The sequence below is a fragment of the Oryctolagus cuniculus genome, chromosome 2 (genome assembly GCF_051225735.1).
Source record: "Oryctolagus cuniculus isolate XC-2025 breed Fujian yellow rabbit chromosome 2, ASM5122573v1, whole genome shotgun sequence".
NCBI lineage: Eukaryota > Metazoa > Chordata > Mammalia > Lagomorpha > Leporidae > Oryctolagus > Oryctolagus cuniculus.
Genome location: NC_142868.1, coordinates 4,885,856 through 4,899,963, shown reverse-complemented (window position 1 = coordinate 4,899,963; position 14,108 = coordinate 4,885,856). Strand labels below are relative to the sequence as shown.

The 14,108-nt window shown below is 59.3% G+C and overlaps 1 long non-coding RNA gene across 3 annotated transcripts in view; it reads right to left on the bottom strand.

The window, feature by feature from the left end:
- Positions 1 to 1,888, bottom strand: part of LOC138848768 (uncharacterized) — a 34,794-nt gene extending 32,906 nt beyond the window's left edge. For all 3 annotated transcript variants that reach the window (XR_016229740.1, XR_016229741.1, XR_016229742.1), the window contains exons 1-2: positions 610 to 1,888; positions 126 to 199 (exon numbers count right to left, since the gene is read on the bottom strand). This is a non-coding gene — a long non-coding RNA (uncharacterized LOC138848768). The remainder of the gene's footprint in view (positions 1 to 125; positions 200 to 609) is intronic.
- Between the last annotated feature and the right edge of the window lie 12,220 nt (positions 1,889 to 14,108).

Genomic DNA, 14,108 nt, shown 5'->3' with positions numbered 1-14,108 from the left:
GGCGTGGAGCCCCGGGTCCGCCCTGGCCCACCCAGCCCATCTGCACCTGCCTGCCCCCTGTGTGAGAGCTCGCAGCACCACTGACGCCAAGAACAAAACCACCAAGAGCCTCTGCCACACCTCACCTCTTCAGGGACGGCTCCCAGCTGCTCACGGAGCCAGCATTGGGATCCGCTTGCTGAATTCCACAGCCTGGGTCCTTTACGGAGAGAAAGGTGCACTCAGCTCACAGGTATGGAGGCTGACAGGCCCACGGGCAAGAGCCATCTTGCTGCCAGAGACCCCCTGCCGAGTCCCTGGATGGTGAGAGGGGAGCGCGCCAGGGGCAGAATCCAACCGGCTTTTCTGCCCCCACCCCTGTTGGTCCAAGACCCCAGGCACAGACGAATCCAAGCAGGGAGACGAGCCCTGGTGGCCACATCACCTCCTACAGGTAGCACCTGGCCCCACTTCTTCACTCCCCACCTGAGCTTTTCTGGGAACTCAGACCCGGCCCTGCAGCCGGCGTCGTGGTCTGAAGACCCCTCCCTGGCAATGCCAGCCCCGCCAGCTCCAGCCAGGAGCTGCTGTGGCCCGTGCTTTGCTGCAGAACAGCCCACATGGACTCACCCTCGCTCCCTTTCAAAGTCTCCCCTCGGGGCTGGCGCTGTGGCGAAGCGGGTTAAGCTGGCTCCCGTAGCAGAGTGCTGGCTCAAGATCCTGCTGCTCCACTGTGATGCATGCTGGGAAGGCAGCAGAAGACGGCCCCAGGTGCTTGGGCCCCTGCCACCCACATGGGAGACCTGGATGAAGCTCTTGGCTCCTGGCTTCAGCCTGCCTGACCCAGACCTGGCCGTTGTGGCCACTTGGGGAATGAACCAGTGATGGAAGATCTCTCTCCTGTGTCTCTCCCTCTCTGTAACTCTTTCAAACAAACAAATACATCTTTGAACAAAGTTTCCCTTGTTTCAACCTCTGAGGGTGCACCTGCAATCGGTTGCAGCCCACGTGGCCTGAGTTACAACCCCCTGCTCCCTCCTGAGCAAACCCACTTGTCTTCAGAGCGTCTTCGCTTACGTTGACGTCCGCATCCTTTATCAAGGCCATGGAAAGGAACCACACATGTGACCACCTGTGTTCCTGGGACCAGCCCAGGAAGTCCTCGCACCCAAGGAGGGGGCTTGGCAGAACTCCCCATATACAGTGGGTCGGGCAGAAGCACACTCGCACCTGCCATTGGCGTGTGAAGCCCTCACCCGTGCACCTGAGAGAAGGACTCAGAACGGAATGGAAGCGCAGGACACACCCAGCGGCACCTGTGGGGGAACCCGCGACGCGCGTGCTCACACCGCGGTCTGTGCTGCGTGGACAGCAGTCTGTCCCTCCCCTTCGAGGCCCGGCGGGGGAGCCCACAGACCAGCAGTCCCTGTCCCCCATAACAAGGAGCTCGGGGCAGTCAGAGGTCTGCGGTCCCAGCGGTCTCCTGCCCCATCTCGTCTTCATCTCTACGGTCCACGCTGCAGGCAGAGTGGTTGTTCCAGCAGACAGATCCCCTCAGCTCACTCTCCTCTCAGAACCCCTTGCAAAGCTCCCCATGGGTGACAGATTAAACCCACGCCCAGGGAAGGCCGGACCCTCCCCAGCCAGTTAACCACCCGTCTGCCCACCACACCTGCCCCCGGCCACAAGCCGTACCCTCTCGGTCCTCTGTGCCTTTGCTGTCACTCTTTCTCGGCCCCAAGTCCACACCCTTGTAGTTCCTCCTAGCAAACCCCTTTGCATACTTCAAAACCCAAGTCAGTTGCCGCCTCCTCTGGGAACCTTTCTCTGTCCCCACACGTTGGCGGTGCACTCCTCTGCTTGCGCCGTAACAATTCACTCGACTGCCTGTCGCTTCTTCCAGGTGGAACCTCGTGCGGGACAGGCCCTGTCACCTCTTTCCCTTGAACACCCAGAGCCCAGTGCATGCTGGCCCACAGCAAAGACCCAGCAGGCACCTGCGGAGCAGTGACTGCCCGTCCCGGCTGACCAGGAGGTCCGTCACGGGTAGGAATCCGATCCCGGCTCAGCACACAGGGACACTGAGGCTCTGGGGCGTGAGGGACCTGGCCCGACAGCAGGCGGCAGCACTGGTGTTGCCTGTGTCCAGACACAGCTCTCACACTCTGTCCACTGCACTTGTGTTAGCTTCCCACGGCGGCTGTAACTAGTAACCATGAACTTGGTGGCTCCAAACAACAGAAATTCATTCTCTCCTGGTCGCGGAGCCAGAAGTCGGACCAAGCTCCCCAGGCTGGCTCCAGGCCGCCCTCCAGTGGCTGCAGGTGCGCCTGGCTTGTCGCGGCACCGCCCCAGTCTCGCCATTTCCTGGGCCCACTCCGCGTCTGTCTCCTACAAGGACGGTGTCGTTGGAGCCGGGCTCCACGTGCACAGCCCAGGAGGGTCTTGGCGCCAGGTCCTTACCTGAATGGCCATTTTAACCATTTTCAGGGTCTGACTCTTTGGCTTTGATTTCATTCACAACGTGGCGCCGCCTCCCCCACCCTCCCCCAAACGCTCTCACCAGCCCAGACATAAACTCCCCATTGTCTCCCCGAACCCCGGAACCTGGAACTACTTCCTGTCTCTAAGAATGTGGCGGCTCCAGGCACCTCCGGTTCCCCTCACCTGGCTTCCGTCCTTTGGCGACTCGCTCCTTCCCCTGGGCCTCGCATGCACCTCGCTCTGTCTGCGCACTCCATTGGAGGACCCCCGGCCACTGGGCACCGTGCGGCTGGGACACGGGGTGCAGGCATTTGTGACTTCCTGCTGTGTCCGGGGGCGGCTCTCAGGATCCTACGGGAACTCACGCTTCTCTCTGGGGGAACAGCTGACCTGTTTCCCACGGTGGCTGCCCCATTCATTTCTTACTTTTTTTTGAAAGGTTTACATAGTTGAAAGGCAGAGAGGGAGAGGGGCCGGGGAGAGATATCTGTCACTCGCTGGTTCACTCCCCAGATGGTTGCCACAGCCAGGGCTGGGCCAGACCTAAGCTAAGAGCCATGAACTCCGTGCGGCTCTCCCAGTGGACGGCAGGGATCCGAGTGTCTGGGCCCTTTCTGCTGCCTTCCCGGCACATTAACAGGAAGCTGGGACTTGACCTGCTGATCCCATATGGGACTCGGGCAGCAAACTGGTTTAAACTGCTCTGCCACAACACTGGTCTCTCAATTCTATTCTTGCTTATTTATTTGGGGGATGGGGAGGAGAGAGAGAACTCTTATCAGCTGGTTCACTCCCCAGATACCTGCACCCTGGGCCTCCACATAAGCGGCAGGAACCCGGGCACGTCTGGCCTCTCAGGGCCAGCATTCGCAGGAAGCTGGAGGCAGGAGGCGGAGCCGGGCGCTCTGATGTGGGCCTTGGACGTCTCAACCCAGGCAAGCGGCCAAGTTCTGCTCCGCGGGTCTCTCCTTCGACTGCTCAGGTTTCATGGGAGGCTTGAGGCGGTGGGGAGGGTGGGGCTTAGCCACCGTAAGAGGTCAGCGGACATCGGTGGCATCAATCAATCATCTCAACCTCCAGAGGCCCCAGCAAGCCAAGGTCAAGGCCAGTGTTCAGGGCGCCCAGGGCCTGGCATCCGGCTGCCGCCCCGGCGCCGTCCCCCACCTAGCCTGTGTGCCGTGTTGACTCGGCTCCTGCCCGCTGCTGGGCCCACTTCACCTGCTTTGCCCATCAATATTGGAGCTGGCTGCAGGCCCCATGGCCTCTCGCGACCCCCGGACTTGGGCATGGTGCTGGCGGCTCCCAGTGTCCTGTCCGTGTCCTTACGATGCCCAGCTCTCCCTGAGGACAGTGCCACGTGTGTGCTGGTATGTGGCCTGGGACCTCGTGTGCTCTAACATTCGGGGCTCCTTCCTCTTAGGCCAGCCGCTCCCTGTCTGGCTCCAGAATTAGGGAACTGTGACGCAACAGCGCCCCCTGGTGTGTGGCCAGGAGGCCGGTGGGACACAGCACGCTGGCTCTGGAAGCCCCGGGAGCTGACTGCCCACCTGCACCTGGATGCTCTAACACTACCACCTCCTGGGGGGCCGGGCGGGCTCTTGTTCCTGTCCAGTGCCCACCCCAAGATGCCTGTGAGCCCCTTCACCTGAACTCTGAACCACTCCCCCAGCCACCCAGGCAGCCTGCACCACAGCCTGAAATGCAGTGCTGGCATCTGCTGCCCTGGCCCTTCCCGGGCTCCTGGGCCCGCCCCACCCACTCATCTCCACGTCCCAGATGCGGGGGCCGTGCCAGGTGCTCTGGGGCTGACCTCCCAGCGGAGTGACCAAGCAGGAGTCTTCGGGACAACCTGGACCTGAGAGTGAATTCCAGCTCTGCCGCTTGCTTGCTCTGTGGATGTAGGGTCGTGATTTAGCCAAGGCAGCCTCGGTTTTCCCATCTGAGAAATGGGCATGATGGCCCTTCCTCCCACGGGTGGGGGTTGGGGTTAGGAACAGGCATGGGGCGCACAGCTCAGAGCAGATTTGACTCGGGGGTGCTCCCGCCCCTACATGTGGTTAATGCCACCCTCCTGGGCCTCGGGAGAGGGGGTCCCACGAAGTGGACCCTGCAGCTCCTGCTGCCAAGGCCTCATCGTGGGGCCGTGGCAACCGCCTTGCGCGTGGGGCCGTGGCCGACTCGCTGTCCCGGCTTCATGGCCCCGCTTGCCTGGCCCGCATGGGAGGAAGGGCCTCTGATGTTAATGGCCAAGTTCACTGGAGCCCAGGTGCTGGTCGCCCCAAGTTTGTTGCCTGCAATGTGGGGTGCGTTTGCATGAGACACACGTGACTGGCAGCAGACGGGAGACCCAGCACCTGCCCTGCAGACCTACTGCGCAGATCCACACACAAACCAACCTCCAGGAGGAGCAGGTGTCCTGTGGTTCCCACACGAAGCCTCCCACGGAGGCTGCACCCCAGCTCCAAGCAGCCAGAGCCTTCAGGCTCTGCCTGGGGGTCACCTTCTCTACCGCCCTCCAATTCCCCTAGCGTGCAGAGTCAAGAGGACGTGGGTTCAAAACCCACTTTCACAGCTAGCTGCTGTGTGACATTGGCCAACTTACTTAGCCTCTCTGAACTGCCTTCTTCCGCCTTCGAATGGGAATAGTTGTAGTTTATACAGAGAAACAGTGGGTTGGGGGAGCAGAGTGCTGGCTCTATCTCTGGAAACAGTCCCCTTTCCAGGATCTCCCCCATTTCACCTGCACCGGCTACCTCAGCCCCAGATCATGGCTGATTCTGCATGAGTTGTGCACCCCTGCCAAAGGTGTTAACTCAGCCATGTTAACCAGTGCCCCCAGCCCCAGCACACGGAGGCTTCCCAGTAAATGCTCCCCGGTCACTCATCTGTGTGAAGACTCCCACGCTTGTCGACAGGAGCCCCTCCTGTGTGTGGTTTTCAGAATCTGCATGAAAAGCCACGGGCATTGGTCTTCAGCTTCTCCTGGGACACGGAACTTAAGCAAGAAAAACCTCCCGTGTGTCTGGAAGACGCCGAGGCCGCGGCGAGACCGCGGAGGAAACCGTGGGGAGACTGAGAGGAGGCTGCCAGGTGCGGGGGCTGGGTCCAGGATGCGACTGTAGCCACGTGCACGTGTGGGGACTGGGCAGGCATCCCAGGGACATGGTGCAGACCAGCAGGCAGTACGGACACCACAAGCACCCGCATCTGCAGGCATCGGGCAGCCCCGGTGCCAGCCATGAGGATGCCACACCTGTGCTGCCGCGGCTGGGATAGTGGCCCCTTAACAGATGCACCTGCCTCCTGACTCTCGGGCCATTGGGCAACAGGGTCTCTGCAGCTGCAGGCACTGGGCAGCCCCGGTGCCAGCCGTGAGGACGCCACACCTGTGCTGCCGCGGCTGGGACAGTGGCCCCTTAACAGATGCACCTGCCTCCTGACTCTCGGGCCACTGGGCAACAGGGTCTCTGCAGCTCCGATGCAGTGCAGGGTCTCGGAGGAGGTGGTGTGGATGAGCTGTTGGCAGGCGCCCTCCTGAGGCATAGGCAGAGGGGCATAGAGGCGGGGCGAGGCGGCTGTGTAATGCGTACCCCACACGGCTCAGGGGTCAGGCCTGCCTTCACCACCTCCACAATCCATTCTGCATTCCAGAAAGAAACTCAGGGCTTCTCAGCGCGGAACTGGAATCCTGCACCATCTCCTGCGGCCACGTGAATGCTCTCAGGGTTCCCGCACGTCGGGGCCGTGGCAAGGCTTTGTCCCTTCTTCCTGCCGAGTGACGCTCCATCGCTGGACCCGCCCATTCACCTGTTCATGGCGTTTCTGTTCTTCAGCCGCTGTGAATGGTGCCGCTAGGAACCTTCCAGAACAGGCCGTGTGGACGTGTCTGGTGTTCCCGCGGGCGACACCGAGGCGCTGGCCCTCGTTCCCAGGCCCCTGGCGTGGTTTCTGTTCTCACAGCAGAGGCTGCACGTCCCACACCGTGCGTCCCATCTCTTCTTCTTACAGTCGCCCGAGAGACGTGGCCGGCCGTGTCACTGTGCAGTGGATCTGCACGACGATGGTGACACGTGTTGAACTGTGTCTTCCCCGGAAGACGTGTTCAGTTCTCACCCCCAGTGCGGCCGGAGGGGATCTTGTTTGGAAGCAAGGTCTCTGTAGAGGTTAGGGCGGCTCCCACACAACCTTGTCCCACACAACCGATGCCCTCATTAGGAGGTGAGAGGGACCCATGGGAAGAAGAAGGCAGGGACAGCAGGGGCAGCGGCTGGAGGGACACGGCCACAGCCGAGGACTGAGGGGCACCCAGGAGCTAGAGGAGAAAGGGCAGGGCGCCGTGCAGCTTCGAGGAGGCATGGCCTTGGTGAGACCTTCAGTCTGGACATCGGAGCTGAGACAGAACACATCTCATCTCCCCAGGTCCCCGCCGCCACCAGGCCGTCTCAGGGGTACGCCAGGAGGCCTCTGGCCAGCTAGGGGAGCCTCGTGTTTCTGTTACTATGGCAAAACCCCCAGGGCTGGGCAGCATCGCATGAACCAGACGCTCCCTTTAGCCCGCAGTGTGGCGTGCGGAGGGCCTGGCACCAGCCTCAGCTCCGCTCTGCCAGGGCTCCAAGGCAGGTGGTACACGGGGACAGGAAGGCAGAGAGTGACTCGGGGTCAGGCTCAGTCTTTTCTTTAAGTTTTTAATTAATTTATTTGAGAGGCATAGTTACAAACAGTGAGAGGGAGAGCCAGAAAGAGAGGTCTTCCATCCACTGGTTCACTCCCCAAATGGCCACAACAGCTGGAGCTGGGCTGATCCGATGCCAGGAGCCAGGAGCTTCTTCTGGGTCTCCCATGCAGGTGCAGGGGCCTAAGGACTTGGGCCATCTTCTACTGCTTTCCCAGGCCATAGCAAAGAGCTAGATCAGAAGAGGAGCAGCTGGGACATGAACTGGTGCCCATATGGGATGCTGGCACCACAGGTGGAGGCCTAGCCCACCACGCCACAGCACCGGCCCCCAGGCTCAGTCTTTTAACAGCTTGACCCCAAGGGGACTAACTCAGGGCCCCGTGAGAACCACATTAAAACCTACTGAGTGCCATCCAACAACCCAGGAGTTCCCATGAGGCCCTGCCTCCCAGATGTCCACCCCCTCCGACCCACCACCCTGAGGACAAAGCTTCCTAGCCATGAGCCCTTGGGGGCACCCTCCAGCCATAGCGGCCACGTTCCCTATGCCAGGGGTGCAGAAACGAGTGCTTTTCCCTCCCCAAAGTGCGCCAGGCTGAACGCTACACCCCCCCCCGACGCGTGCCTGCACTGCTTCCCTGAAGCCTGTGAGGGTGGTTTTGTTTGTGAAAAGGGTTTTACAGGTATAATCAAGTCCAGGATCCCAGGATGAAGTCTTCCCAGATTTGTGGGGCCCTCAATCCAGTGTCAGGTGTCCTTCTATGAGAAAGAAGATGACTCAGAGGAGAGGGCCAAGTGCAGAGGGAGGCAGAGCTTGGAGTAACCCAGCCTGGGAGCAGCCGGAGCCAGGGAGGGGTACTCGTCTCGAGCCTTCAGGGGAGCTGACTGCTTGATTTAGAACTTTCTGTCTGGGCTGGCGCTGCGGCATAGCGGGTAAAATCTGCTTCCTGTGGCCCTGGCATCCCATGTGGGCGCTGGTTCAAATCCCGGCTGCTCCTCTTCCAATCCAGCTCTCTGCTGTGACCTGGAAAGCAGAAAAAGATGGCCCAAGTGCTTGGGCCCCTGCACCCACGTGGGAGACCCGGAAGAAGCTCCTGGCTCCTGGCTTCGGATCAGCACAGCTCTGGCTGTTGCAGCCAACTGGGGAGTGAACCAGCGGATGGAGGACCCCCCTCTGCTTCTCTTCTCTGTGTAACTGTGTAACTCTGACTTTCAAATAAATAAATCTTTACAAAGAGAAAAAACCTAAAAACATAGAACTTTCTGTCAGCACGACAGGGAGAAGATGGATCCCAGTGATTTTAAGCCACCAAGTTCGGGGCACTTTGTTATGGCTGCCACAGGAGGGGACTACACAAGCCTTTGAAATCCTCACTTAAAAATGTGTCTTTGCGGCCAGCGTGGGAACGCAGGAGGTTTGCAGCGTTGGCAGGTTTGAGTCCCGGCTGCTCTGCTCCTGACCCAGCTCCCTGCTAATGCACCTGGGAAAGTGGCAGAGGATGGCCCAAGGGCTTGGTCCCTGCACCCATGCAGGAGACCTGAGTGGACTTCCTGGCTCCTGGCTTCAGCCTGGCCCGTCCTGGCAGTTGCAGCCATTCAGGGAGTGAACCAGAGAATGGAAGATTCTCTCTCTCTCTCTCTCTCTCTCTCTCTCTGCCTTTCAAACAACAACAACAAAAACTTTTTAAAAAGGCCATTATCAAGGTGCATCGGCTCTCATGGTTATTGAGGGCTGCTCAGTGTGCTCATCTGTCGAATGGGCACATGAGCCGTCCTCATTGAGAATGGACCGAGAAAGCCCAAACCAGCACCATGGACAGAGCCGATCAACACTGGCAGACAGCGGTTACTTCTCTGCAATGGAAACAGCGCTTCCAAGTTTGCCAAGTGCTGACTGATCATCACGCGGCTCCTTGGGCAGCCAGCCGGCCACGTCTGGTCAAGAGAGGGACGGTCTCTGACTCCTGGCCAGGAAGCAGCGCTCCCAGCCCCGGGGCGACATGGGACTTAGCTGGGATGCACTCCAGCCGGCAGACCGGGGCTCCTCCCACATTTCTCCAGGAGGGACCAGGCAGACCCCTAAGGAGGGCAGCAGGCCTTGGAGACGAGGCTGGGCCAGCAGCCGCTCTGTCTGCTCTGCAGCCGGCCAGCACCGACCCCCAGGAAGACTTGTCGAGTGAGTGGGTGAGCAAGCGGGTGAGTGGACGGATGGATGAAGGCCACGTGGGGTGCCTGAGGCAGGGGCGGCAGGGTGGGAACAGAGGGCTTACTAATGCGGTGCAGCCTGTGCCCTACGCCCCCTGGCGGCTGGGCCCCGAGCCACGCTCGCCGGCTCGCCCCGCAGTGTCATCGGGACCGCAGTCCCATTTACAGGGAGGTCCGCCTGACTTCCCGCGCACGCCGGGACCCTCACAGCAGGGAGGCGGAAGCATCCGCTCTGTTCCCAGCCACACTGCCACCAGCAGTGGTTTCCCGGGCGCCCTGTGTCTGCCTGCTGGGCTGCCGACGTGCCGCGGGCGGGGGGGCTCTGACCCTGGGCTTGCACCTGCTGCCCCGCCTCCCACCACCAGCCAGAAAGCAGGGAAGGAGCCCGCGTTCGCGTACTCACTGCACCTCGTTATAAAGCATTCCTCTTGCTTTGCCACTTTGTTCTCAGGAGAGTCAAACTCCACCCTCAAAGTGTGTCATCCCTGGAGTCACCTCCCGGGGACAGAGGGAGATGGCACTGACTTTGGGACAGGTGGTGCTGAGTTCAAATCTGTACTAAAGCAGCTTCATGCCCTGCCACCCTGTGGGGCGACACTCATCTCTGTCGCAGGCTCGTAGGCGGCTGTGACTTCTCAGTCTCATTAACAATTCCGCTGCACGATGCCTGCGTGTAGGCTGGCTCTCTTGCCCTGAGATGAGACAGTAGCAGGACCAGCACCCTGTTTCTGGCTCGGGGTCTCCAGTCCCCCGCCCCCAGAAGCAGCCCTGGCCTGACACATCCACGGCTCCTGGCCGGAAGGTGACCCCTAGCTATGAATGAAATCCCTGGAGCCAAGCACTAAGACATCAGCCACTCCTGAGCGGATGCGGAAGCAGCAGATAATGGGACAATAAAATTAATCTTGTAGAAAGACACAGTCAGCCGAATCACCTATACATCTCGCCCTCTTCTGCAGGGGGCTGAGCCGCGCCCGTCTTCCCTCCCAGCGACATCCGCCCATCACGTTCAGGGTCATGGATGGGGGTTTGAAAACAATCCTTGCAGCCAAGATGACTCAGAGATCAAATGAGCGGGTTCTCCCTCCCCATTTAGGGGGTCAGAGGCGCCCCTGCCCTCCCACTGTAGGGGTGTTTGCGGCCCAGGCAGGGGTGCAGCAGGCGGCCCAAAGTCCCAGAGCAGCTGGAGCGGGACAGGCTCACCCTGCCCCTGCCCTCTGTCTCCCCACTTCAGGGCCCTGCCCACCCGGCCCTGTATTCCACACGGTTTCCCGGCATCCGGCTCGCCGGGTTTCCATGTATGCAGAGTCCTGCAACTCTCAGCACTCCAAGTCTAGAAGGTTTCCACCAGCCTCAAGAGAAGGCCTGGTGTCTGTTTTCGTCACCTCCTGCCCCCCAGCCCCTGCCCACCCCCCCGCACCCGCCACTCAATTTTCTGCCGCCACCATTTTCCTGTTCTACACACTGCATATAAACGGAACCACACAACCACGTGGCTTTAGTGTCTGGCTTCTCTGGCTCTAAGACTTATTTTTATTTATTCTAAGACTTATTTTTATTTATTTGAAAGGCAAAGGCAGAACGACAAGGAGAGAGGGAGATCTTCCAGTTGCCAGCTCACTCTTTCAATGGCTGCAATGGTCACAGCTGGGCCAGGCCAAAACCCGGAGCCAGGAACTCCATCCTGATGTCCCACGGGGGTATCGGGGCCCCAGCACTTGGGCCATCTTCTGCTGCTTCCCAGGCGTGTAAGTGGAGAGCTGGATCAGAAGTGGAGCAGCTGGTACTCAAACTGGCGCTCTGATATGGGATGCTGGCTTACCAGGCAGCGGCTTACGCCACTGCACCACAATGCTGGGTCCTGGCTTCTCTCTCCTAACACGGGGTTTTCAAGGTGTATTTCTGTCACAGCAGGTGTCAGGACTCCCGTCCTTTTTCTGGCTGAATAGCACTCTGTTGTATGGACAGAGCATGCCCGTGTGTCCAGGCATAATGGACAAACAGTCGGGTTCTTCCCACTTTTTGGCTAAGATGATTAATGGTGCAATCAGCATGCATGCACACATTTTGGACAGTTTTGTTTGTTTGTTTGTTTTTAGAAAAACAGACAGAGCTCCCCTCTGTTGACTTACTCCCCAAATGCTGATAACAGCTGGGGCTGGACTGGGCTAAGCTTGGAGCCAGGAGCTCCATCCGGGACTCACAAGTGGGTGGCGGGGACCCAAATGTTAGAGACCTCACCTGCTGCCTCCCAGTGTGTGCATTAACAGGAGGCTGGAACTGGTATGGAGCTGGGCCAAATGCCCACCCCTGAAATACATTTTAATCCTGTTGTATAGACACCTGTAGGGGTGGAGTGGCTGGGGCCAGTGGTCATTCTGACTTTTTAAGTAACCTCCATACTGATTTCCACAATGGCTGCACCATTTTACATCCCATCGGCAGCATGTCAGAGTTCCAATGTGCTTGCTTCCTCGTCAACACTTATTACTGTCTCTTAACCTTCTGCTTGGACTGTGGATTGTCAAAGCTTTCTTTTTTAAAAGCTTCTAAAAATTATACATTTACTGGGCTGGTGCCGTGGCTCACTAGGCTAATCCTCCACCTTGCGGCACCGGCACACCAGGTTCTAGTTCCGGTCGGGCGCTGGATTCTGTCCTGGTTGCCCCTCTTCCAGGCCAGCTCTCTGCTGTAGCCCGGGAAGGCAGTGGAGGATGGCCCAAGTCCTTGGGCCGTGCACCCGCATGGGAGACCAGGATAGGTACCTGGCTTCTGCCTCGGATCAGCGCAGTGCGCCGGCCACAGCGGCCATTGGAGGGTGAACCAACAGCAAAAGGAAGACCTTTCTCTCTGTCTCTCTCTCTCACTGTCCACTCTGCCTGTCAAAAAAAAAATAAATAAATAAAAAATTATACATTGACTTATTTATTTGAAAGGCTGAGAGAGACTCTTATACTCACTGGTTCACCCCATAAATGCCCACCACAGCCAGGATTGGGTGAGAACAAAACCAGGAACTCCATCCGTGTCCCCGCAATGGGAGGCAGGGACCCAGCTACCCGAGACATCACCCCTGCCTCCCAGAGTGCACCTTAGCAGGAAGCTGTGTCAGGAGTGGAGCCAGGAAGCAGACCAGGCGTCCAGAATGGGATGTGGGCACCCCAAGCGGGCATCGTTGCCCCTGGGCCAAATACCCACCCCTCAGCAAAGGCTTCTCACAGCAGAGTTGAGCTCCCGGGACCCCAGTTTCTCAGTCATTCTCCACCACTCCCACACCCCTTGTGCCTGCCTCAGGCCCACAAAGGCTCTGAAGCCGCCCAGGGCCCCTTGCACACACACCAGTACCACTGCTTGGCTAAGGGAACCCGCTCATGTCCTGTGTGTCCCTGTAAGAGGAGGAACTGGAATAGGCTAGGGTCTCCAGCACAGGTGCCTTCAGGGGCCAGGCAGGCTGTGTAGCCCAAGTGAGTGGGTGAAGGAACAGGAGGAGGGGTGGCAGACAGGTGGCAGCCATGAACCCTACGCTGTGGGCTTCGGCCATATGGGAATGTCTTTGTTGTCATATCTCTTCACGTTTTTTAAAGATTTTATTTATTTGAGAGGCAGAATTACAGAGAGAGAGAAAGAGAGAGAGAGAGAGACAGAGGGTCTTCTATCTGCTGGTTCACTCCCCAGATGGATGCAACAGCCGGAGCTGTGCTGATCCGAAGCCAGGAGCCAGGAGCTTCTTCCAGGTCTCCCACGTAGGTGCAGGGGCCCAAGGACTTGGGCATCCTCTACTACTTTCCCAGGCCACAGCAGGGAGCTGGATCAGAAGCTGAGCAGCCAGGACATGAACCAGCGCTCATATGGGATGTGGGCACTGCAGGCGGAGGCTTAGTCCCCTATACCACAGCGCCAGTCCCAGATCTCTTAAGTTTTCAAAACAAAACGAACAACCTGGATGTTCTGGGGAATCTCCTGATTCTTAGACTCTTCTGAAAAGGCAATTTTTAAAGCATGTAAACAGGCACAGCCTAAGCTGCACAGTCCCAGAGGGCAAATGCGGAGCTGATGATCCCGACACGTGAGCAGGCATCAGTCCCCAGAGGGCTCGTTAGACCGAGGCTCTGGGGCCAGAGTTGTGGGGCAGCTGGCGAAGCTTCCACGTGCACCACAGACGTCCTGTATCAGAGCGCCAGTTCCAGCGCCAGCTGTTGTGGCTGTCTGCGGAGGGAACCAGCAGATGGCAGATCTCTCTCTCCCTTCTCTCCCCTCCCCACTTCTAAATACTTACTTAAAAAAGACAGAGGTTGTGACTGAGCAGGCCTGGGAGTCTGCATTTCTCACTCGCGATGCTGGCCTGGGGCACCCACGTTGAGAACCGCAGCCCCGGAGTGATGGAGCTCCTCCCCAGGTTGCAATGCAGGCTACGACGCTAGAGGCGCTGGACTCAGGGACGAGGGGCTCCGGTCAAGGGCACAGCAAGCCCCCCGCTGCCTGGTGCCCTGAGGCCATGTGGCAAGGTGAGGACAGCAGCCCTGGGCACCACTGAGCTCTCGGCAGGGGGAGCCACAGGGGCACGATGGCTTTGAAACCCCACACAACATGCGCGATGTGCAGTCACGTCAGTGCCGACAGGTGACGGCTGAGAACTCTGCCGAGCAGGGGGCGGGCGCTGGGTGCAGCCGTGCAGACCCCACCTGGGACGTCCACACCCCATGTCGGGGTGGCCGGCTCCACCCCGTACCCCGGCCACCTGGGAAGCAGCACGTGGTGTCTCAGG